Source organism: Argiope bruennichi, chromosome 10 (assembly GCF_947563725.1).
Source record: "Argiope bruennichi chromosome 10, qqArgBrue1.1, whole genome shotgun sequence".
In the NCBI taxonomy this organism is placed as follows: Eukaryota; Metazoa; Arthropoda; class Arachnida; order Araneae; family Araneidae; genus Argiope; species Argiope bruennichi.
Window position 1 is genome coordinate 89140663 of NC_079160.1, and position 27456 is coordinate 89168118.

At 27.0% G+C, this 27456-nt stretch overlaps 1 protein-coding gene and 2 long non-coding RNA genes across 3 annotated transcripts in view; all 3 read right to left on the bottom strand.

Moving 5' to 3' along the window:
• Positions 1 to 27456, bottom strand: part of LOC129987646 (uncharacterized) — a 90117-nt gene that overhangs the window by 45935 nt on the left and 16726 nt on the right. The window lies entirely within an intron of this gene.
• On the bottom strand, positions 2765 to 13323 carry LOC129988332 (uncharacterized). The gene is made up of 7 exons (XR_008785640.1): positions 13302 to 13323; positions 11679 to 11699; positions 11000 to 11020; positions 9900 to 9920; positions 6948 to 6968; positions 4180 to 4200; positions 2765 to 2790 (listed from the first exon to the last, which is right to left on the bottom strand). It is a non-coding gene; the product is annotated as an uncharacterized LOC129988332 (long non-coding RNA).
• On the bottom strand, positions 16972 to 21660 carry LOC129988333 (uncharacterized). The gene is made up of 5 exons (XR_008785641.1): positions 21639 to 21660; positions 19510 to 19530; positions 19107 to 19127; positions 17894 to 17914; positions 16972 to 16993 (listed from the first exon to the last, which is right to left on the bottom strand). It is a non-coding gene; the product is annotated as an uncharacterized LOC129988333 (long non-coding RNA).

Here is a 27456-nt window from a genome sequence, read left to right on the forward strand (position 1 = left end):
TTTAAGTTTTCTGCTGCCTCTATTTATAGCCAATACCCGTAGCTGATATTTTTATAATCAGGAATTAATCAAAAACTTTCGATGAAATAAATACATATAGAGGGAGAGATGAATATTTATCCATGTTTTTAACACGAATCTAAAATTTTTGTTCTATCATGATGAAATTTTGTAATGACCTTCATTTCTAGAAAAAGGCAACTTGAATTCAAAATTTCAAAACTTAATTAAAATACAATTAATTGAAAATGAAACAAGTATTTTGCTTTTCAGCTAATTTTTCTAAGATAATCGCTACAAAATTGATTTTTGCGCTACATTGAAACTTTCAAATTTATTCTAATTTTATTTCCGTACAATATTTTGTTTAATATTAATAAATTTTCAAATTTGATTTCATTTTCAATCTCTCACATCATTTACATTGTGAAATTCAAACTATTTCAAAGCCTGCAATAGTATGCTTTTTTTAATGTTAAAGACTAAATTTCCTTTCATTAGGCATTAATTGAAATGTAAATTTTTAATTAGTTGCATATACACTTCCTAATTTGCAAATACAATAATTTGTAGTAGAGCGATTCTATTTAATTCATGTTTATCAATAACAAAATAATGAAGTGAAATTGTATATAAATGCTCTCCATTTTGATAATGGGAAAGCAAGAAATGTCAATATTCCTGACGAGTTAGCTCGGCAGTTAAGATATATTTCAGTGCCTTTTACATTTTTAATTCAAATTCCAAACATCAAAGTAACTTTAATATGCAATAGTTTAAGTAAGCTCGCTCTTTATTAAAACAAAAATGGATTGAATCTAAACTTTGAATCTAAAATATTGTTTAAAAAGAAATGAAAGAAATATTTTCTTACCACTGAAGAGACCTATAAAAACAAAGTTGGCGCGGCATAAGAAATCAATACAAAAAAATAAATTTTATGACTGATATAGAAATACAACTTTCTTGAAAAAAATTATTTTGTTCAAAATTATAGTTATGTTAATTTATCTTAGTTTTACATACGAATTTTTGGTATTTTTTTATTCTGGAAACTTTTTAAATCAATGTAGACATCATACATTTAATTTAAATCTATTTTTTTTCCTGTGTTTTGGTTTAAAATATTCAGTGAAAAGGGAATGTTTTTCGGATACTGTTTTTAAGTTAAAAAATAAAAATCTTAGTTTATCTTATACAGGTTGTCTGCGAAATCTTGTAATAAAAGAAGATGGATGATACTCAGAGAAAAAATAACAATCTTTGTCCAATATTTTATGGCTGCAATTCTTTCACACTCAAGAACAAAAAAAAAATGTTATATGTTGATTTTTATAAGATTTTGGATTCAATAAAATAGATGGAGGAGTTTCAAATGCATATTTGGGTCTTTAGGTACTACAAAATTACATACCGTTACCGTTACAAAATTACATACTTCCTACCGTTTAAGACAGTAAAAGAGAAAATCGATGGGAAAAATAATCTATGTTCTAGAAAATGGTCACAAACATTCTGTCTTTTATTTTTTAAGCTACACGCATAACTTGAAATTATTAGATATTCTTTTTAAAATCGTTTAAATGGTATAATGGTATAACAATCAAAATTTCGACAATTGTTTTTGACTTCGATGTTTAAATGATGATCAACATGTTAATCATATCTCGAATAATATGGGTTAAAATAATAATTTTTGACTTTTGCCAAAAGAAAAAGAAAACTACTATAAATAAAATTTTCTGGAAGGAGAAAGCATTAAACAATTTCTTTTTTACCTTTAAGGCCATCTGTAAAAAAGAATAATATGGGAATGCCGAAATAAGTAATTTTTGACTTTTGCCAAAAGAAAAAGAAAACTACTATAAATAAAATTTTCTGGAAGGAGAAAGCATTACACAATTGTTTTTTTACCTATAAGGCCATCTGTAAAAAAGAAAATATATAGATTTCAGAATAAAATATTATTGTGATAAAGAGCATAATTCAATCAAAAATGGTTTCTTTATCTGATTTAATTTTCATTTATTAATATTTCATCCTATGTTTCGTTAATGCAATATTCTACTTTTATAATTAAAACAATAATTTTTAAAATTTCTTGGATATTCTATCTCATTTGTGTTTTCATATATGACATTTTGAAAATCTCGCTTTTTAATACGATGAATAAAAAAAGTTTCTAACTTAAAAATGCACTACACTAATTCTTTACTTATTTCAAAAGTGCATTTCTTCATCTTTTGCAATGTATACATGGTTTTATATTTCTTATAGTGAAATTAGACATTAAATGAATCATCTTTAAAAATGTGTTTCTTAGATTTTCTTTTTCTTTTATAATTTTTTTAAACATTAAACTACAGCATGTGATAAGTAATTATAAAATATTGACTTAAATTAAATTAAAAACAGTGAATTATTTTTTATGCCTTTTATCCCAGTTTAAGTGTCTAGTGTATTCGATCTATTAAAATCTATTCATTTCAGTATTAATCCTTTTGCTAGGAAAAAAATGCCAAGAACGTTTTAAATTAGATTAAATTTTTCGACTTTATATGAGACACAAAAGAGTTAATATGATAATAAAAAATGTCTATAAGAAGTAGAATAATCAAAAGATTTTCTTACCCAAATCTGTAAAAATATAGTATATTTCAATAAAATATAATATTAAAAAAATATTTAAATTAAATTAAATGCGAATTATTACATTTAAGTCCTCATTTATAGAAATAGAAATTAAAACTCTTGGAAAGGGAAACTTACTTAATCCACCTAAGAGTCCACCTGCAAATAGAAGATTATTTTCATTAGCTTAATGTAATAATTAAACATATAATCGCATTAAGCTTCATTAGCTTAATGTATTAATTAAGCTTATAATTACATTCATTGGCTTAATGAATAATACGTGTTTGAACAATCATTATTTATATTTGATTTTTCAATATTTCTCATTTTATTCTAAACATTTTATAAACATTCGAAAAAATTAATGAAACAAAAAAGATTATAATTTACAACGTAAAAATAATATATTCGAATCTCAAGTATATAAATAAATGAATTAATATAATGAAGCGGATAATAATTTTAAATTCGTAGACATTTGCTAGAAAATTCTAGTTCAATAAACCAGTGTGAGTGGTCTCACAGAAATTTTCTCTCATGCTTTCTAATAAAGATATAAACCCTTTCCCCTCGCATTAAATCATGAACCTTGACTAGGTCGTGAACGGCACGGGTGCTCAAATTTTTATTTTCAAAGTTTTCACACTTGAGTTGTGTGCTTCGAAGTATAATACAAAAAATAAATCCTATGCTTGTGTATTAATTTCATGACACTGGCTAATAATAGTTATGGAAGAGCCTATTAAAATTTCAATGATCAATACTTAAGTGACATGTGGTCAGTACTTAAATACAAGAAAACCAAGTATGTGTTTTGATGGATTTTTTTCGGCAGATTAAAATTAAAATTTGTTACAGAACTATAATTCCAGTCTCAAGATCGCATATCAAGTTTCATTTATTTGAATCCCTGCGTTTTTTTTAATTAATGCGCTTACATGCATGCAGAAGTAAAGATGGACAGTCAATTCTTCGACAGATTTAGTTCAAAATAGATTAAACCTTAGATGGTAAAATCATGAATGAAATCTAATATTTTAAGTTTTTGAATTATCGCGTTTACGTGCATACTGACAGTCTTTTCAAGAACTTTGTTCTAAATTTTTATAACGAGTCTACATTATAGTTGCAAAATCCATGAACTGAATTTCATCTACTTAGCTCATTAAGTTTTGTACTAGACAGCCGGATATACAGACACTTTCCAAAAGGATTTTGTTCGCATCTTTTTCTAAAAGTTACATATTTTATGTGATAACCACATGTCAAATTCCATACCTAACTCAAAGCATTTATGGGTTATAGTATTCACAGGCAAACACAGCAACAGATATAATTCTAGAAACGTATATTTCGGATACTAGGAGGTCAGAAACGTGGTGATTCATCAAAGTCTCGCTTTCTAATTTTTTCTGCGATTACAATGCTTTCTTTTTATATACTTGTTATATAAAAAAGCTTGTAAGCTGTTATATAAATAAGTAACTTGTTATATAAATATACTTTTGTTAAGAGAAAATAAAAATGAAGCGCTATTTTACTTACTGAGGTCAGTCATCATGCCACCTACAAAAAGATTTTTAAAAAAATTATTTTATATATATAGTTTTGATATATATTAAAAAAGCAACTTTTCATAAACAGTGTACTCAAATTATATTGAAACGCTTAAACTTTAGCGATTTTATTATCTGCTATCATTTTTGAAGACATTTACATTGATGAAGTTTACAGAATCTACGTAAATTAATGCGAAAAATTTGAGGAAAGAGCATTTTAATATATTCTAAGTAAACAGTGCACACATGTATGGCATTTTTGGAATTTCACCTAGATTTAACGGATATTGTAACATTAATTCTTTTAAAATTTGGGCCGTAAAGTAAGCCTTTAATATTTCATATGATTTAAGCATAATTTATCAGAGTAAGTTAGAAACGAATCACCACATCATTGCTATCAAGAAACACTTGTTTACATTTACTAAGATAAGTCAAAAAGTAAGAGAACTTTTTCAATTTCTCTTTACAAGGTATGGTAGCTCTTCTAATATCCAGTGCTGAATTAGTGTAGAAGGCAACACTGCTATGCAACGTGTCACTCTTATTCCGGCGTTAGTCGTTGGAGTGTAGCAGACAGTAAAATATGGCAGTTTCATTGTCGATCTGCACCAAGCAGAAAATGGGGGCAATGATTCGTTTTTTGTTTGCAGAAATTATTTAACAAATGCAAACAATCACATCCAAACGTTGTGGAAAACTGTGAAAATTTGTTATCTTTCTGTAAGATAACGCTCGGTCACATTCTGTCCAACATAACTAAAAAAATAAAAGAGTTTGGATTCGAAGTGTTAAAAAACCCGCTATGAAGTTCAAATTTGACTCCAAACGATTTTCATATATTTGGATCATTGAAGAAAGCCCTAAAGGGAAGAAGATTTGCAACCGATGAAGAAATCATTAATGTAGTACAAAATTGGTTACAGATAAAAAACACTTGTGAAACGTTGTTGTTGATAATGTATGTTTCAGTTTTTTTTATCATTAGAATAAATATACCTTTTCTGAAATGTCTTTTTTCTTTTTGATTCTCCCTCGTATTTATCATCAATTATATGTTATAGTGAAACACTAACAATCCTTACATTGTTTTAATGAAGGAAACAAAATATTCCACTGTATCCTTAGAGAGGAAATAGGTTAAGTTAGCGTTTACTATAATAATTTTATTAAAATTAATCGTCATCAGCAATTAACTGTTCTTTCACGATATTGATAATATCAATACAGTATTATGTTGATTAACTTTGGTGAAATATATTTTATCGTAACAAATGAAAATACTGTTTTAAAATATACCTGCTCAATGAAGTTGGGGGGGGGGGACCATTTATGATGTATCTGGGAATCATGATACATATCTCAAGAAATGAAAATTGTTACACTAGATGTGATTCTCAAAGTTTCTTCCGATAGCAAATGCACAGTGGTGTTTTAATATTTTTCCCAAAAAGTGAGATAGATAAGTGGCAAGTAAATATTAGTATCGTACCTATGGATTTTCATATAATTCAAAAATTCATAAAATAGTTATATATTTGTGTCTGGAAAACTCTACTAAATATTTTGTAGTAAATGCACAGGGGTGTAGTGATTTTGAGATCTCTCTCGAATTTAGAAAGAGGTAGGCGGTCGGCAGCCTATTGGTAACATATTTAGTTAGAAATTGAAGAAATCAGACCATGGTTGAAGTTGGAGAGCTGATTTTTTTTTTTTGTTTTTTTTTTGAGAGAGAGAGCTTTTTTATTTATTTTTAATATGTAGAGAACGCTAGATGATTTTTTGGATCATAAATAATTGTCTAAAATGACTATGTAAATCAATGGTACTGTTTTTATATTGAAATAAAGGAACTGTTCTGTTCCGAAAGCAGTTATAATCATTAGTAATCCACATAAATCTGAAATGGAACAAGCTATTAAAAAATACATAAAATTACGTTAAAGACATAAAATAACGAAACTAAATCGGTTTGGTATTGATACCATATGTGAGGGAACAAATGGCGGTAAAATTGTGCAACGTATAAAATACTATACTTGATGTTTTAAAATGGAAGCCGATGTAAATTTACGAATCAAAATATTTCTCATATTTGAAAAGCCGTTGCTCAATCTAACAAACGATTTTAATTAATTGGACATATGATGCAGATGATTTATGTTTTTTTTTTTTAACTTTAATGTGTATTTAAAAAAATAAGTGTTTTTTTTTTTCAAAAAATAATCAACTGTAAAAAATATTCTACCAGGAATTTTAATTATTATTATTAAAATTATTTCTCTATCACTTAAAACTTTTTTGGCAGTAAAAATTCTAGAGATTTAATATGTAAGGAATAAAAGTGGAGGTGAATATTGTTTGAATATTTTATTTAAACGATATGTTTCTATATAAAAATGCATCCATTAATTCTGCAGAAATACATAATCTTATTTTAATTTTAATGTAAGTGTATAGAATTGTACTATTTCTAGAATAAAATATTAATTATTTTGTGACTTACAGATTTCAATTTTTATATTGCTGTTTTTGAAACACTATCTAATTAGTCTTTTTTCTTAAAAATCATCCTTTGAATTCTTTGTATTCCTGGAGCTGGCAATTTGTCATCAGAATTTTTAATATATTTGACTTCATGTGAAGAACACTTATTTTATACACATAATGAATGTTTAATTTTTGAACCATATTTGTAATCAAAATAATTAATATCAAAGTATTTCCATACAAGTATCCAAGTATTATGCTTACCCATTTGTACTTTGAGGGCACCTGAAAAAGAGCAGGGAGCCATATCAAAATGGGATATTTTTTTAAGAGCTAACTGATATTTAAAAAGGAAAGCATAAACACTGAACTCGAAACCAAACAACAAAGTTTTGATTTTCATTACAATCGTTATTTCTCTTATTCAGAGGAGTAAAATTATTCGTTAATTCTTTATTTATTTCTTTAAAATACATTTTTATCATTAGTAAATAAATAGTTTTTCTATAAGAAAACATAACTTTTTTAATTGCTGTTAGAGAAAATATTTTTGAATAAATTTTCAAACAACTTTTAAAGCATATTTCTCTTTGTGCGCAGTGGAATTTTTATGTCAATTATTTTCTACTTTTTAATTCTGAATCCTATTATTTCTCAACATTCACATTTTGGGGCAGCACCGAATGGAAATAAAAAATTAATTTAATTGAGTATTAGCTGATAATTACATTCAAATATTTTATATTAAAATTATGTATTGTCATCAGGTATGTGCTAAAAATATATGAATTTCAAAATTTCATAGCTCATTAAATAATGATTGAAAAATTAATTCTGAAATTTCATCTTTATGTAACTAAAAAAAAGTACAAAAGTTGAAATAATCGTAAAATGTAGTTTAAGACATTTTCATTCTGCTATGGAATTTTAAAACTATCTATGCTCATTCTTTCTTAATATTATTTTTTTTATTCAAAACTTTTCAGCTTTTAAATTATTTTACTCTTCTATAAATCAAGAATTACTTCTCTCTGAGGCCATATCTAATTTATATATACATACGTACATATACAGTATATACAAGGGTTTTCTACTAAAATGGAAATCGTTGCAATTGGTGATGAATTTGGAGCAGTTTATCAGTTTTTCACAATGGAGTTTGAAAATAAATATTTTAAAATTCTTGTACCTTATTTATTTTGAACAATAGCAAAAATTCTTGATATTTTAAGAAATATGCCTTTACATTGAAATAAATACAATGTTTTTGTTTTTGATATCAAAATTTAGTTGCATTCGATAGAGACTTTTGACTTAGCTTATTATGAGTTGTTAGTATGTTAGTTGTTAAATATGAAATAGTTAAATAGTTATGAAATACAATATACTTATAACTGCTTATTGTTTTAATACTCTTATTTTTCTATTCTCAATCGACTTATTAAATAATTTCAACAATTTTTTTGACTACACAATTCTCCTTTTACGAAAAAGCTCCCAGTATAACATAGAGGTGGTATCAGTACTGGATATAGGTAATTAAAATTAATCCCATTCAGAGATGCATGCTTTCATAACTACTCAAATGAAATTCATGAAATTTTCTTATTGAAGAAATGCAAAGAACGTTTAGTAAAAATATTTCAATTGCAAAAATGACCTATTATTGGACAATTATTACAGTGATTTGATAAAACTGCGCAATAGAATAAAAACAAGAAATCTCAAAACAACATGTTCAACTTTTATAGCAAATTCTTGTAAATTTTCTGGGCACCACAGAAAAAACTATTCTTAAATTGGCAAGGTTTTTGAGTTAACACGACCAATACTTTTAAAGCCTAACCCAGTTCTTAGAGCCAAAAATCTCAGGGATTTAAGTCTAGCGATCTTGCTGACTACAAATGACGAAAATGGTGACCGACTGCACGTTCTACTATTTCTTGCGGACATTTTTTAATGGCAATGCGTAAAGGAGCTCCAACCTACATGAAGCTCCAAACAATGTCAAAGCGCAAGGCATTCACGAGCTTGTTTAATGCAACAATGTTATTCTGTAGAAGAGAGGCATAAAGCTTTCTAGTTATATAAAATGTCACTATGTTTCTTGGTGTTAGAAAAAAAACAGACCCAGAATAAATTCTGCAAAAATGCAGTGAATCTACACCATATCATAACCCTCTGAAAGTGGAATGTAATTTGAAGAATAACTTCAGTATTTCCTTCGTCCTAAATGAGGTAATTGTAAGCCTTAACTGAATCAACCGGATGACAACGTGTTTCATGAGAGTTTATAGAAGGTTCCAAAACCATTCATATCAATGTTATCGCAAGCAAGCGTGTTATAATTGCAGAAAAGTTAGTTGATAACAATTTCTGACCTTGAGTATCAATCTATACATGCAATAGTACATAATTTTCGAAAATAAATAAATACCCCCAGCTGATCTGATGCTATTTCTAAGAGATGAATGCTACCCATTAAGTTTGAATGTTGTCTATTGCCCAAAAATTAATGAAGAATCAAGATTAATTCTCTTATAGGACGAATAATCGAAACTCTTTTTATTAGAATTTCCTTATATTCATTGCAATTAACTTGCAAATGTTATATCTCTTCAAATGTTTTTCAAAGCTAGAAACTTTCAGAAAATTGCTGAAGAGAATACATAAAATAACATATCTATAATACATAACATAATATAATAATATAATTTAATATAATCCATAATTAAAGTGTTATTTTTTTTAAATTGCGTGATATTTTAATTGGAGAAGACATGAAACAGGTAAATGTTTTGTTACATCTTTTTATTCCTGTAGTGAGTTGTAATTTTTTCACTGTGTGCGAACGCTGGCATGCTAATTGTCATTTTGCCATAGAACATCTTTTTAGTGGCAATTCTTGTAAATAATTTTTTAGCTAAATGTCTTTCACATCTTTTGTATTAAAAAGCTTACCAAATCTCATAAACCTCGGATGAATAATTCAACAGCTCTGAACAGGTTAACTCAAATTACATGTATACATTCCGCACACAAATTTTGATATCAAATTAATTTATATGTATCAAACAAAGAAATCAGAACTGCAGCTTGATAATTAAAATGACGATGAATATCAGGAAAAACATCAATAATGACAGCAAAGAATATGCTGCGACATTAAATAAAATCCAAAAATATTAGAATCATTATCATTTCTGTTTAACTTACTTGTAAGATCCTCTCCCAAATCTGAAAGTTTGAAAGAATTATATTAATATTAGAATTCGTATTTCTTTATGCGTTTTATTTTAATGTATAAACATTGAAAAAAGATACGTGTATAATATGTGCATACTATATAGATATTTCATATTTTATATCGTATTAAAAATATAAAATTATTTCTTAGTGAATTGTAAAAAGAATTTCTAGTGATTAAAATAGATGTTAAGAGTAAGTTAGTGATTAGATATTATTCCTAGCTTATAAGGAACTTATACTACATGCTTTCGTTTGAAGTATAAGCTTTCTTATATTCCAAACAAATTTTAGTAGTTAACATAAAAAATAAAAGGGTTTAAATGCGAGTGTTAAGAAAATTAAGGCTTTTTTTTCCGGAGAAGACTATTAATTACAACATAAACTTCTAATTAGATATATCACTCTTTGCGAACAGCATCTTAAAAATGATGCCCCAATCCTCATCTATTTCTAGAATATGTTAAAGGATTTAATTTCCAAATTACTTTCATACCTTAAATGATTATGCTTATTATTCTAAAAATGTTTCGTTTATACCATTATTTGGATTTATATGGTCCTTAATTGTATAAACGGTTCAAATTCTGTACTTTTACAGAAAATTTTCTAATAAATATTAAACATTTTTTTTCTATATATAAACATTATTTTCTATAACCCAATGTAAATATTGCATTTATTTACATTGGGTTATGTTTTTCATACGCTGTACGCTTTTGAGAGTAAATTTCTCAATATATATTTACCATATATCTAATTTTTTCATTCAATTACTTACCAATTCTTTTTGCCATATATCTTATATTTATTTACATTGAATCATATTGTTTATACTCTGTACTTTTGACACTTCAGTTTTACAGCGATAAGTTTTAAGATTCTTTCTCCTTTACCTTTACACTTTTGAATATAATGGATGTGCGCTTGTAATGATTTCTGCTGAAACAGCCTTTAAATGTTTGGTTTTTAAAATACTAGGAAATTATCATAAATTTTACTATGAAATCAAATAAATGTAATTGCCAGGGTGATATCCATATAAAAATTATTCTGCACAAAATTCTTACCTTGGAAGGTGTTAATAATATCTAAGAAAAAGAAATAACAATTATTATTACGTCCTTTTGATGATAAGTTTTTATTAACTTATGATTTATAATAAAAAGACTTGAAAAATCCTAATTTTAATTATGATAATATTAAGAATCTTCACTTCAATTGTTGCGAACATGCTTCAGGATGTTTGGCATGAAATGGAACGGCATATGGATATTTCCTTGAGCATAAATGAAAATTATTACTGAAAAAAAAAATTCCTTCTACATGATTTCTAAATTCTTTTCGCGCTTCATTGCTCTTCAATGGTTGTGAACATGCTTCAGGATATTTGGCATGAAATATGGATACTGCCCTGAACACAAGACAGCTCATAAAGGAAAATTATTATTTTTACAAACTAAAATTCCTTCTGCATGGTTTTTAATTCTTTTTCCCTATTGTTGTTTACAAAATAAGTAGTGGTCATTTGTAACCAATTCAATTACTTTTAACATCCTTGGGAAACTAATCCTTTTTAATTGCTCACCTATAAATTTTATTTAGATGATCTTTAAATTTCTCTTGATATTTTTTTCTAAATAATTTGTTTATTTTGTTTTCGAAACGGCAAATAAACTCGTTTTTAGAAACGAAATAGTATAAATAAGTGTCATATTATCAGAAACAATAAGGAAAAAGAGAACTTACCTGTTAGGGAGGTCTTAAGATCTGTAATAGAATAATTATAGCAATTAGTATTTGAATGAAATCAAAGCTTAAAATCAATTTTAATCTTTAACGCCATAGAATAACTAACATAGAATAAGCTTTCATTTCTAAAATGTTCTGACAATCTGAAGGATATTTTAAAAAAGCTTCTCACATTTATGCTTTTATTTTTTTATCTCTTCTTTCATATCTATAAATTTAAATTTTCCATGCAATGCTTTTCATTTTTGAGCCTTCTTTTTAATAAATTTCATTACTTAGTTTAATAGAAGTCCCTTTATCATTTGATTCTACAAGATATTTAATTTAATTTTACTTAAAAACGAAATTGGTTTCCTACTTGTAATTGAAATTTCAAGTAAAACAGGAAACTTAGGAAGGCATTTTTAAAAGACAAATATACAATTTAAATCTAATTTCGGACGTACATAATTACACTGAAAGCGGAATATTTTCACCTCATATGCGTCGATATCACTTGATTCGATCAATTGCATTAAAATTCTCCATGGTTGATCATAAACAACTTAAGAAAACATATAAAATGCTATTTTTTGTTAAATTAGGCTAATAAATGTCCCGTGAATCTAGTGTACTTTGGTAGTTTTCACCGGTTTACATCATAACAGTTATTTCAAATCCTTGGTGAGAAATGAAACTTTCAGTAGAAAATCTGCATTTTATTTTGTCTGTTTCTGTATCTGTATTATAATGAAGCTTTCAGTAGAGTTCTGTTTTGTGGACAATTTTGTTGAAGTGGGGTGAGTGATTCCAGTGATTTTAAAATATAATCTCAAACTAAATTTGGAAAAATAAAAATAATAGCTAAAAATTCAATTGTTTGCAAAATTAATATAGAAATCCATCTTAGACCTCCTCGAAAATATATATAATTATTTGCCTAAAATAGGAAATAAAGAAAAGAATTCAGAAGAATTCTGTCGAAAGTCTTACGTTCTTTTTTAAAAATGTTCTTGCAATGAAAAATTTTATAATAGCAATAAATATGATTAATATAAAATTCAGTGCACCTTTTTTTTTTTTTTAAATCTCTTATCCTTTGCAACATCTGTAATTAATAAATTAAGCTGTTTCGTGGTCATTGTTATATAATCAGTATGGAGAACAATACATTTAACAAATTTTGGTATTTGTTGTACTTGGTAAAATGATATTTTTGAAGATGTTATTGGAGATTAAAGTGATTACTATATATAGAATTATTATCGATAGAAAATTTAGTTTTGAATGCCTTATTTCTGTTCTCGTATTTTTAATGTGCTTTCGCAAAGATTTCTTTTTTTAAATAATTCAATTTCAATTTAGCTATTTCAAATTTTTAAAGATTTTATTTTAAATATTACTTGAATAAAATAAAATCCTGAAGGTTTTTCATTATTACACTATTCTAATTGCATATTATTATGTCAAATTATTATTTGAGTCTTATTTTACTTTCGGTAAAAATCACGTATAAAAGCAATTAGATTATTATATAAGCATTGTGATGCGTATCTCTTTAAATATAGTTTTAATAGCATTGCATTTTCAAAAAAGAATACGATAGCTTCTTTATTACTAACGACAAAATATCTAACTCACCAACAAGCAAATTTTGGACTCCTATAAGGGTAAAAAAAAATTCATATTATTTATAAAAGTAACTACAATATTGAAATAACATCTAAACATTTACTTTTTTTAGAATTTGGATTTAAATACTTATTTAAAAAAATTTTAAATAAATATGGTATTGAAGTATGAAATCTTACTTATTGAATTTTATTCCCGCATGTTCATATCAGTAAAAATTTTTAAAAAATTTTAATCGGCTAAAATTTTACTATTATTTTTTAATTTTTCTCAATAGTTTCAGTACACATTACTACTTTACATGACCATAAAATTTAAAAAATTTAGTTTTACTGTAATATCAATTTTTAAAAAACTTAAAATTTATTATGGAACGATTAATTGAATATATTTTTCTTATTTCTTCTTGCATAGGCTCATCTTGGATAATTCAATCAGATTCTCCATTACTGGTATTTGAAAGCCTCAACTGTCTGTTTAAATATAGAGTTGGCTTTCATACTTTTTTTTATTTAAAATAAATAGAAAATTTGCATGTCAAAAATGTTTAACTTTTAAGATTTATTTTAGACTTCTGTTTAAAATTTAATTGAAGTACCCTTCAGTTTATTTTATTTTGAAATAATTTTATGTGTTTGTAAATCTTATTAAGAAACGAGTGCGAAATAGTATCATTAAAACATGAATAATGAAACAAATAATGTCTTTTTAAAACAATTATGCGGTGATTTTCGAACATGAGATTCAAATTTCATTTTTTAAAAAGCTTTCTTATTCAAATAAAAGCTGCAATTTCAAGCTGCATGCATATCTAAAGAATGAATATTTTTTATAGATATTGGATAAATTCTTACCAGAATCTGTAAAAATAGTAAATATATATTAATTTTTGAAATATTTTTATACATTTCTAACATATAATTATTTTTAAATAATTTTTTCAATTTTTTATAGAAATATAAAATTTAATTTAGTGTGTCATTTTTTTAATTATTTTCACAATTTTCTTAACAAACAGAAAAATCAGAATAAAATTTAGATGTGACCCTTTAATACAAAAAGCATTTATTTTGAATTATAAAGATGTTTTATATTTATATTTTCAATATATTGTTTTTTAATTATATTATTAATCATATTATTATTTTTGCTATTAAAAAATCTATGAGATTCTACATTCTTCAAGGAAACCATATATTTTCAAAGAAAAAAAATCAACAATTTTTCATGAATAGATCTATTATCCAAAATAGGTGAAATTCTAATTATTCTCAGTTATTGATGATAGTCAATATAGAACATAATAAAATATTGTAGAATCTAATTAATTCGGATTAAAGGCAAAAGTTCATCATTTTTTAGATGATTTCTGATTTATGTGAATGATACCAAACTTTAATTCGATCAATCGGCAGTGTCAAGAGATGATGCACATTAATGTGCAAAAACTAGCAGGAGTATTCTGTCATCTATTTCTAATGTATTAACACAATATAGCATGTTGTGCGCATTTCTTCATATGAAGATGAGTGTTCTCTGGACACATCCACAAGAAGTATCCGATATTGTTATATCGAATAGCTACGATATTGATATCGATATTCTATGCATAATATCATGTAAAAACAGCGGTAATAATTTGTCCTAGACTTTCTCTTGCACTAACACAATACAGACTCTCTGCGTAATTCTTCTTCTATGCCGCCGTCGACGCATTAAGAGGTAATGTCTGATATCATTATGTCACGATATCGATACTGGTATATAATCCTTAATATCGCGTAAAAACCAGTGGAAGTGTTTTGCCCACAACTTTCTCATGCACTAATATAATATAGCACTGGCTATGCATTTCTTCTTCTGCACTGAGAGAGGATGCATTGAGAAGTAATGTCTGATATCATTATGTCGGATAATAGCAATATCGATATCGATATATTATCCTTAATATTGCACAAAAGGAAGCGAAAGATTTTCTTTTCGATTTCTTCTTATACTAACAGAATATAGCACTTTTAGCGCATTTCTTCTTTTGTCTCCTCAAAACGCACCCAGAGGAAGTGCTGGATATAGTTATGTTCTTTCATAATTTTATCGTTGTAGAAGCCGATATATAATGCATAATATCGCCCAAAAAACAAATGAAATGTTTTGCCCTCAATTTTCTCGTGCACTAACACCAACTGGTTCTCTCTGGTATTTCTACATTTGTACGACCCGGGATGCATTGAGAGATAGTGCCCGATATCGGATTTTATGTCGGATCTTAACGATATCGGTATTGATTTTAATATAATATCCTTAATATCTCTCAAAAAATTAAGCGTAAGTGTTCTTCTTTCGGATTCCTCTTATGCTAACATAATATAGCATTCTTAGCACATTTCATCTTTTGTTTCCTCAAAAAGCATCCAAAAAAAGTATTCGATATAGTTATATTGTTTCTAATGATATCGATATTGGAGCCGATATGTTGTTCCTAATATCTTGAAAATCGATGTAGGGGGAGAATTCTGCCCCGCCTTTCTCATGTGCTAACGCAATGCAGCACGTCTGCGCATTTCTTCTTGTGCATATCTGTATACTCTGTACGCATCCATTGGAAGTATCCGATATCATTTTATCGGATAGTAACGATTCTGATATCAGTATGTTATGCCCAATACCACAAAAAAAACAGCGGGAATGTTTTGTTCTCAATGTTCTAGTGCATTAACACAATATAGAACATTATGTGCATTCTTCTTACAAAAAGGTATGTCGTCGGGTCGCATCAAAGGATGTGCCATAGTCCGCAAGCGAATAGCCTTTATACGGAACGCTCACATGTTAACCTACATCAATCATACGAGTTTTCTTCCCCGACAGAGATTTACCCATTTATTAACACATTATGATTCATTTTTTGCGGTATGACTCATTATTCATGGTATGAGGAAGAAAACCGAACAAGCCATTCTAAAATCATCTATTCGATTGGTCGAGATTTTTTGTAAAAATATAATCTCTTTGTAGATCACATTTATCTAATTCGTTGCATTTTTGAAAAAATTACATTAAAGTGCAGACAAACAGATTGTCAACCTGTTTTCAGATGTACTCCAAAATTTGATGCAAGTTTAGAATTTTAATTGACAAAACTAAATATCATACCTCATTTGTTCACTCTTCAGATTTTAATTTTTTCGTATTATCGTGCACACATGCGCATGGAAAAACAAATACATTTCTCTTGAACGAATTTCCTCTCAAATTCTTCATTGTTATGTAAAGAATACGATATAAGATTGTTGCTCTAACTGATATAATTTCTGAGTCATCATGTTTGCGAAAAAAAACCCGCATTACAATTTCAAAAACGGATTTTTTTTAGCTCAAAGTAATTTGAAACGTAAAGCTTCAACAAAATATTGCTGTTAAATTTTTTGAAATCAATAATATATTCTCTTTGTTATATTTCGTTTACGAGAAAGCAAGATGTGACTTACAAATCTTTCTTAATGTAACACATCCTACTTTCTCCAATTTTAATTACTTATAAGAGAGTTAACATCAAGTATTCAAAAGATAAATTTCAATTAATCTAATAAAATTTAATTACAAGGGATGTTTTTAATATTCTTCAAAATATAAAACTATGCATGCGTTTTTCAAAGAATAAGATATCGGTTGTGTCTTACTTTGCAGACAGGACATCGCTCCTATAAAAATAAAAGATCCATATGAAATGTAAATATTAGATATTTAAATAAATACTTTTTTAATTTTCACAATAAAGACTTATTTTATTTAATGTTATCTGAGTTAGTATTTTTCGAACTCAGGAAAGTCCAAAACTTTGAGATTTGTCAAAATATCGAGTTCGAATCTCTTAAAGACTACCATATTTTTTTTTGTATACTTCATTTTCTAGATATTAAAAAAATGACAGGATTACTTAATAAATATGGAAATGCTATTTTAATTTAAATAATAATAATACACTGTAAATTTTATTTCTTAGTTTGATCATTATTAACTGACAAATCTAAGGGGGTAGTTGAAGCAACTTTAACTACTAGTTCAATATATCTACACCACTCCCATTTACATGGTGAAATATTATTGAAATCGGGTTTTGAACCCTCAGTATTCCACTCCCGAATATTTGACTATACCCCTAGGCTATCAAGGCCGAAGCATTTCTTTAGGCAAATATCAAAATAAATAATCTGAACTTTGTAAACTTTTATGAACCATATTCCATGTTTAACAGCTACCGAATTTCCATTAAGATTCATTTAAGATAATTATTTGCACTTCTTTCTATTTTGTATATTGATGCATTTTTTGTCTAGAATGTCACAGCGGTTTCCTCTGCGAACAAATATTATATCAATGTTTTATACCTAGCATCAACGTTATTATGTAAAAAATCTGAGATACCCTGTGAATTATTGAATTATTGCCGTCGCAACATTATTTTCAAATAAAGTTATTAAGTAACTGGAGCCTCGTAAGTCAAGAAGCTGAATTCGCATTTTGTTTTGAATTTATCATAAGAAATATTATTATTACATAAATATAAATATTATATAATTATTATTATAAAAAATAATTACCTTGAAGTATATCCGGAAGGTCTGTGAAAGATATAAACAATTATTAGAAACAAATGTACGAATATAATTACTATATAATTTATAATCAAATTTATATAAGCTACACAAATTCTAACTCAATTAGAAAATTTTTAACTTATTAAATGATTCGAAAAGGAAGGCTACAATGAAGAACAGTTTTATTAAAAAATTCTGCTTAATGGGTAACTCTAAACAACTTTTTTTACTATATGGAGCTTAATAAGATGGTATCAAATTCCATTTGGTTTCTAATGCAGACGTAGCCAGGAGAGATGGAAACAGGAGGTTTAAGATCTTTGAGGTTCTGGCTGGAATAAGATTGTTGGATTTTCAAGAATAATTAGTTCGTATCCATAAGAACCGGGGCTGTCATGATTTAAACTGATTTTTTTTTCTTTTTCTACAGGAAGGTTAATATGACAGGAATAGGTTATTGGACAAGTGATGAGTTGCTTTAAGGAACTTCTTGCCATAATTTTATTCATTGTTCAGAATAAAGGTTATTATTGTCGGGATATATAGTTTTATATTCTATTTACTTTTATCCAGTTCAGTTTCCTGTGCTGTCTAATTTCAAGTTATTATATCTTATTAAAAAATATGCAAGCCACGTTGCTTGATGTAGGAAATAGACAAAAATGATTTTAATGCATTCCATTACTACATTTTTTACATACATATGCATTGAAGTATCCTTCAACCCTTATTCTTAGTATGTCTAGGATAATTTTTGCATCGAATTACTAAAATTTCGAATTCGGAATGTTCTAAATTCTTAAAACTCTTTCGGAAAGAATAATATAGGATTGACATTGAATATTTTAGGAATAATATAAAAACAAACATGAAGGATTCCTCTTGAACAAATGCAAATTACATAATTTTAAGAATAAGAACAAATGCAAATTACATGATTTTTTTTCTAAATTGAGATAGGTTTATTCTCCTTCATTTTAAATTTTATAGTTTATAGGACTTATAGTATATTTGACTTAATTAATATCTAATTTAAATTATACAAACGAATGTGAAAAATAGCATATATCATTTATTATGAATTGAAGTTAAAATAAAAATTTTAATGTTATTTTCATTGATTCTCTCCTACTTATTTAGAATGATGACAAATTAAGTAAATTAAAATAAGTTTAAGTAAATTAAAAGTAATAAGTTTAAGTAAATTTACACTCACCTCCTAAAGTCGCTGTTATGGCTGTAAAGAATGTTAAATGTGTTTCTTTTTATAATTTCATTTCTGATTTACATAGATATAATCTTAAATATAAAATTAATTATCTTCACTTATCTCTAAATTTCTGAGATTTTATTGCATAAATTCATTCCTTCACATATGAAGTTAAATTTGTAATACTGTTAAATTACAAAAAAAAAAAAAAAAAAAAAAAAAAAAAAAAAAAAAAACTTAATGAATTTTTATACTTAAGATCAAATTTAAAAATTAAAAGTAAACATTTTATAAGTAAGCTTTACTCTGATATCAAAAGTATTCTGCTTTTTTAAAATTGGCAAGTTTTAGAGTGGCAAAATGAAGGCATTCTTAATTTTAAATCAAAACGGCATATAATAAAACTTACATTGAGCATCACTTACTAAACCTGAAAAATAAATAAAAACAACAATTATAAGATGTTTATTAGCATACCTTTATTAAAATAATTCCACATTGCATCTAAAATACATATTGTCCATGAGTATGTTTTTTTCTAGTTAAAAATGAATCAAAGTTAGCTATAAATTAAATACATCTACAGTGTAAGGCTATAGCACTGTAGAAGCTAGTAAACTTTAAATCAATTAAATCCTCAACTGCAGAATAGAACTGTTCAGTTACCAAACATTTTGTGGCTATAGAAAAAATCATGTAACTGATTTTATGTTTCAAACAGAAGAAAGATTCTGAAAAAAATCAATAAATGCGTTTCTTAAATTCTAATTTACAGAAAGACTTCGAATGCTAATGTTAACCCATAACTAACTCATTACAATATTCCATTGCTGTTCGTAAGCTTTACGTGTGTTTTCTCATGAAAATCTTTTTAAATGTTGTCATTTAAATTCCAAAAACCTCAAATAGAAATCCAGATAATTATTGTCATTTAAATTTCAGAAAACCGAAACCAAAATCTTCATAGTTATTGCCATTTAAATTCTAGAAATTTCAAATAAGAAACTTCATACTCTTTGAAATTCATTTCATACATTCTCATTGAAAATGTGGAACATCATTCTTTACAAAAAAAATGATTTGAATATTATCTTCTATTACCATTTTAACCATCTTAAAAAAAAGCAATATACTGTTTGATACAAAGAGTCTCATCATTATTTCATCCAGAATTTGCCATGGCATATTATATAAAGAATTGGCAATAAACTAAATGAATCGACCATTTAAATTTCATTCAGAAAATGCCACACAGTGATATGCAAATCTTGATGTGAAATAAGTGGTTAATTGCATGATCTTTTGCTATCTAAAGTAAAAACGCCACAATGTATGATGCAAAAATGCCGCATATATGCATGATCTGCATTAACAATTCGTTATGTAACTGCTTCATTGCATGATAATGAAGCAGTTAATATGAAAATACTCCTCTGACAGCATGTATTATTTCCAATTTCCACTGATAGTTCATAGAGAAAAAAATAACTCAAAAATATAAAATGTTACATATAAAAAAAAATACTATTTCTGGATTTTTCTATCTTGATCAATAACATCGACGTGTGGCGTTGTGTGACATGAAGATGATATCGCGTAGTTTTAGCTTCTTGGGCCATTTACTATCTCACTCGAAAATGGCTTATTTTTTTTATGCGAAGATACGATATTTAAACGAAGAGTTAGTTCCGCCAATCATCACATATTGCTGTCATAGAAAAGACGCCTCACTGTCTGATATGAAATTACCATATTGAAGTGAAGCGTTAACAGTATCAAGCCTTCGTTAACTCACAGGAAAATCATGAGTCATGGTACGAATACCCTATACTGAAATGAAACTTTAACTCCATCTTTCATTTACTGTCAAGTTGAATAAGAAATGAACACTTATTTGAAAGGAGTATGTTACGCTTACGATGATTTTTAAATAATGAAAACTCATATTAAATTATTATGACAAACAGGTAAGTGATATATAGTAGAGACCAAAACTGATTGTTTGGTTGTTAATTTAGAATCGTTCTTTGCTTTTGTTCAGGAGTTACTGAACTAGGAAGTGGATATTAGAAATCCACTTCCTAGCAGTGATTTGCAGAGATCTCCATTTTTTTTTTTTTTAAAAAAGAGATCTGTATGAACATTTTTTAAAAATGATTATAAGCCTTCATTTGAATAAATTTAGATCCAAAAGTTGATAGCTCGCAGATAATAAAATCGGTTATATATATCATATATTATCAATTATGTATTATGTATACCATTTATTTACTGACCAATCTCTTTAAAAAAAGATGTCCATCGACTTGAATAATTAGTGAGGTTGAAATAATTCTATATTTACTAATTCCGATGCATATTTAGAAACTATTCTGGAATTGGAATATATAGCTGTTGTGAAGTATAAAATATTTTTGATTCAAACAAACAGTTAATTGGATTTTCATGTTCTAAGTAAACTCTGAACATAAATATATGGAATTAAGAATTAAGATAGAGTTTTATTTCTGCAAAAAAAAGAACAAAATTTTTACTTACCACTGATATCACCAGAAATATCTACAAAAAAACAAAAAAAATTAGAAATGTAAAAAAAAAGATGATTTTTTTTTTTACGAAATGGGAATAAGAAATACAAAAATATATTTTAGATTTACAAATCATTTTTGCTACTAAAATTTCTAATTTTTTATCCGAATTTTTAACGTATAATTATAGAGTTTTCATATTTTTAAGCATATATATATATTCCTTAATAATGAATAAAGTTGATTTGATAGGCTTTATAAGTTACACAGCCATGTACGTTTTAGGTAAATTTATTTATAATTTTAGTAATATTGTCTAAGTAATCGCTCTTTTAGCTTCATAAATGTAGAATAGTCGAAACATCATAAACCACAAACCCAATAACACTGAAGATACAGCTTGAATGTATGTCTTGCGCACATCTAATTTATCATTTTCGAATGGTAAAATGCTTTTGCGATATTGTACTTTTTTACTACTTTATGCTGCTTCAATGGAGCGTTTTTACTACTTTATGGTGATTCAATGGTATTTTTTTACTATTTTACTACTTTATGGAGTTTCAATGGTAGTTTTTACTACTTTATGGTGCCTCAATGGTACTTTTTGACTGCTTTATGGTCCTTTTGTGTGTGTGTGGTGGTGGGGGGGGTCAGTGGTCATACATATCGAGGGAATACTTCTCGAGCGAATAAATAACCAAGTGTGATTTGTGTCAGGCGCAATAGTCTTATTGGCATACTTTATCTTCATGCCAGAGAAAGAAGAATCCTAAAAATCATATAAATATGTAAAAATAGCCTAGATGAAGCGAAGAAAAAATAATTCGATATTAGTGCCCAAAATCCCAAAAATTATCAACAGCAGGACTTCACTATAACCTTGGCAATCTGAATTCATGGTTTTATGATACGAGTACTATATTGTTTATTTCATTCATCTCTGTGTGATCTGTACTGAGACTTTTCATTGCATGTTAATGTCATTCTATCATCTATAATCTAGTCATGGTCTCGCGTATGCAAAATGTTTTCATTGGTAAATTTACTGAATTATAAAGATTTTATATAGATCTCGAAATCCAAACCAGGGAATAATAGCTGCACAATCTGGTTACTGCTTAATCGATTTAACTATCCTGTCTGCCATATATTTGGGTGGTCATCCGAGTTAAGGTTTTCATCGCTAAATACATGTTGTCGTCGGAACCGATACTATTCACAATATGTCTCGGACTTTTCTATAGTTGACGATCCAGTCATAGTATTACGCATGCATACTGTTTTCGCAAGTAATTTAATTAAATATAAAGATTTATATATGATTCCATAAACCTATATCGGAGAGAGAGAGACTACTGCTTACTTAATTCAACTACTATCTCCCCAAATAGTTGGGTAGTCCTTTTAACTACGGTTTGCATCGCTGACACAATTAAAGTCTTTGACGATCACTCTAATTTACTTTCTGTGCAATTTGTTGATATTTCCTTTTATTTAGATTATATACCAAACTCTGGAAGTACCTTTATCTTTTAACTTTATTTCTCAAATTCAATAATCCACGCACTGTCGTGATTTCCTTTTAAGTAATCATAAAAATCTGAAACTTTATCCATCCTAATATTTTACGGTTGCTTACAGATAGCTATACTTATTTTACAATTGCTTAGAGATAACTATACTTATTTTACGATTGCTTAGAGATAGTTATACTTATTTTAAGATTGCTTAGAGATAACTATACATATTTTACGATTGGTTAAAGATAACTATACTTATTTTACGATTGCTTAGAAATAACTTATATATGCTGCTTAAGAATCTTCTTGTATTTGCTGAATAACTTTGCTCCTTACTATTTTTGAAATTTTTTAATGATATGTACCATATAAATGACAATCCTTTTAAAAAACATTATATGTCATCGTTAAGGATAGCAAGAAAAATGAGCGGAACTGTATTTTTAATTTCATAATGAGAGAGGCATAAATTAAAATAATTTATTATGCAAAGTATATAAAGTAAAAGTCTTTAGTTTATTTTTTAAAGAAGCATGCATTAGAAGATTTAAATCACAAACTTACCAGTATTATCTACAAAAATAAAAATGGAAATTTATTAAAACTGAGAAAAATAGGCATACATTTACCAATAAATAGAAACGTTACACTTTCCGTTTATTTAAATGATTATGATAAAACTGTTTTTATTTCTTTTCGTATTTAAATTGAAAAATATCATTTAATATTTTCATAAATCTTGGCAAAAAATAAGAATTGAAATAAATAAAAGATTTTTTTTTTCAAAAGACATAATTTAAATGAAGCAACTATTTATAAAGTTTCAACAAGACATTTATCTTCAAGAAATTTATTCTAGACATTTGTTAAAATTATGGAATATATGTAACATAATCTTGTTTATATCTTGTTTATCTTTATATTACCACGTTCACGAATAGTAAGCATTTTGATGAACTAAAAGAATTGATCGATAATTTATTTTTACATCGAATTTATATAAAAAATTTAATGTTGAAACATTCATATAATTTTACATCACAATGAAAGAGCATTCTATCGATTCTATAACATTAATTTTTCTATAGCATTCACATCAATGAACCTGTTAAAAGCGTAATACTCGGTTGGAAATTTAAGAAAATAATCATTTATTCTTAAGTACTTACCCATCATTCCTGTAAGAAGAACAAAAAATAAATGTTAAAACCAGTAAGAAGAATGATAATTTATGACATTATAATGTATGAAATTTTACAAATTTCTTGCTACTAATAATACTTAAAAATTCTACCAATCAAAAAATTTGGTAAAATGAATGCAATAAGGAGACATATAGAAGTAAAAACGTAACTGCCTGATGTTTGCAATAATTTTCAATGAAGCATTGAAATATTCTGGTAGTAATAACCCTTCACTTCATTTTTCATTGAATTTCAAATTAAAGCAGTGAGAAGTAATAAGTATAGGGGTTCCAATTTTGCCTTTTCTGTTTTTAATGTGGCCATTTTAATCAATATAAATCTAAATATTGAATATTAATAATACATTATTACCCTCCCTTCATTGGTCCCAGACATGTTTTAAAATCGAACGAATATAGGAAAACAGTACTTGTCCTAACTTGAAATTTTGATATCCTCAATCAATAATTCCGAACAAGTACTTTTCATCTTCCTGTTCCTGTTCAAGCAGTTTCTTAGAGGCTTTTTCTATTGGGAGAATTCTGTAGAATATTCCTATAACAAAACTGCAACACATGATCTGTAAAATGGATAGCTGTCCTTTTGATAATACTATTTCATTCAGAAAGTTGGGAAGAACCAAACAATTCGAAGAATTGGGCTGCAATACCAAAGGACTGAAACACAAATAAAATTAAATATATCAAACCATCAATGAACCGCCAAGACTCTGTGGAGTTCCTGACTTATAAGGGACGTCCATGACGTAATGAGGGTAACAACGTATTCTTGGTCTATAACCAGCGTGATACAATGGGAATCCAAACTCTTTTCTTTTCAGTCTTATAATTGTCGATGGTAATAAGTTCGATCCGGTATTCCCTGTTCATATAATTACTCTATTAATGCAATTTTCATCTCAAAATAATTTTAGCATAGTACTATTGAAATCAAAGCTTTTCACTTCACGCTACTCTCTTTTAATAATTAACACTTCATATTACTCTCTTCTATTAATTATGATTTCATACTACTCTCTTCTAATAATTATCACTTCATGTTACTCTCTTCTATTAATTATGATTTCAAACTACTCTCTTCTATTAATTATGATTTCATACTACTCTCTTCTAATACTTCATGCTACTCTCTTCCATTAATTATCACTTCATACTACTCTCTTTTAATAATTATCACTTCATACTACTCTCTTCTATTAATTGTGATTTCATACTACTCTCTTCTATTAATTATCACTTCATGCTACTCTCTTCTGTACTCTTCTTATCAATCAACGTATTTTTGAAACTTTAGCTTTGAATATAAATTTTTGAATTGCTTTAATTGCTTATCCGTCCACTTTTTATATTTTCTCCTTCTGTTTGTAGTAATTAGATATCTATGAATATATCTATATACAGACTGCAACGGATTATCTTTATCGCCCTTTATTTTTAAAACCGACAGTAGTATGCCATTGCTTCCGATTACAAAAAAACATTTAAAGAGATATTTATTCCTTTTATAGATCTTTGAAAGCAAAAAAATCTATTCTATAAAAACAACGAAATTTAATTTTTGATGCGGTTCCTCACTACTGCAGTTATATTCAGTGAAACCTTATATATATATTTCAAAAATGTAACTCATAAATTTCTGTAGAATAAAAATTGGTAGAGATCTTTCATTTAAAAAATTAAGCTGACTCAGTGTAAGAAAATTTCGATGTTAAATTGAATTATGTAGATAATAAATACATCAGACAAAGTAAAATCGAAGATGAAGAATGTTTAGGAAGAAGAATGGGGATAAAATACAAGCAACCATCGGGACTATAATGCACCTGCAAATCCAGATTATGAAATAAGAATAGTGCGCAACCAAGCATAAACATATATTTTGGCATTAATAAACATTTTATAACACTAAAATATTTTTACTCACCTCCAAGGAATTTTGATAAGGCATCTGATACAGCTGTAAAGAAAGTCACACTATCAGAAACTTGAAAAAAATATTTGATATCAAATCTGAATTTTATGTCATCTTCTATACTTATAAAAGTATGTTTTCATGCATGTATGAATGCGTGAGTGCCTATAATTCTAAATAAGCTTACATTTATAGCTGTGAAATTTTACCCATATGTTGTCGTAAGGAGGATTCAATGCAAATCAAACCCTGAATTTTGAAATTTATTGGAGAAAATTTCATGTGTTACAAGCAACGCTTTGCATTTTCTGCTAATAAGCAATAAAAAAAGAAATTTAAAAATTATTGCTAAAACTTTTCCATATAAAATTACATTAGGATAGAACTAATTCTGTAAATATGTAATTGTTACAATTTTGTAACAGTAGCATTTTGATGAAATTGTATGACTGATTGATAAAATTGTATAACTATGATAAACTATAACTGATTTTATTTCACGATTTGTCTATGTTTAAGAATAGTGCGTAGTGAGTTTTTAATTATTCGATAATTTAATTATCTATCAAAAATATGAGAGATGAAATATAGTACATATATTGATACTATAATTGAATGGCAAAAGAAAAAAATCTGAATAACATCATTAATTAGCAGATCCACTATCGTGTACTGTAATACTAAATACTTGATCGAACTGAATGTTCTGTATCTCGGAGAATTAAGCTAATACAATAACTAGTTTTCACAGGTTTCATAAACGATACTATATAGATCAAAGTACAAGATATTAATCGAAATATTATTTTAACGCAAAACTGGAATTTTCTGGAAAGTTTGCAAAACTACGTGAATAATTTAAATGAAAATATTGTGTTTTATTTTTCATGGCTTTATCTTTCTGTTTTAATGACTGAAGTGATGAGAAGTGATGGTTTTAATATATTTTAATTATTCTGTTACGTTTTACCTGAGTTAGGCTAAACTTTTCACTATAATAGATTAACTTCTTGATTTATATAGTTTAGCCTAGGGAGAAAATAAGTGGGAATTTACACATTCATGAGGCCAAAATGTCTTAAAAGCTTTAATCTTTCTTTTAACTTACATTTTGAATTAAACTCAAAGTTTTGTGTTTAGTCTTTTTAAAATCCCAAAGTGAGTATTCTATGTTAGAAGAAGCTAAAAA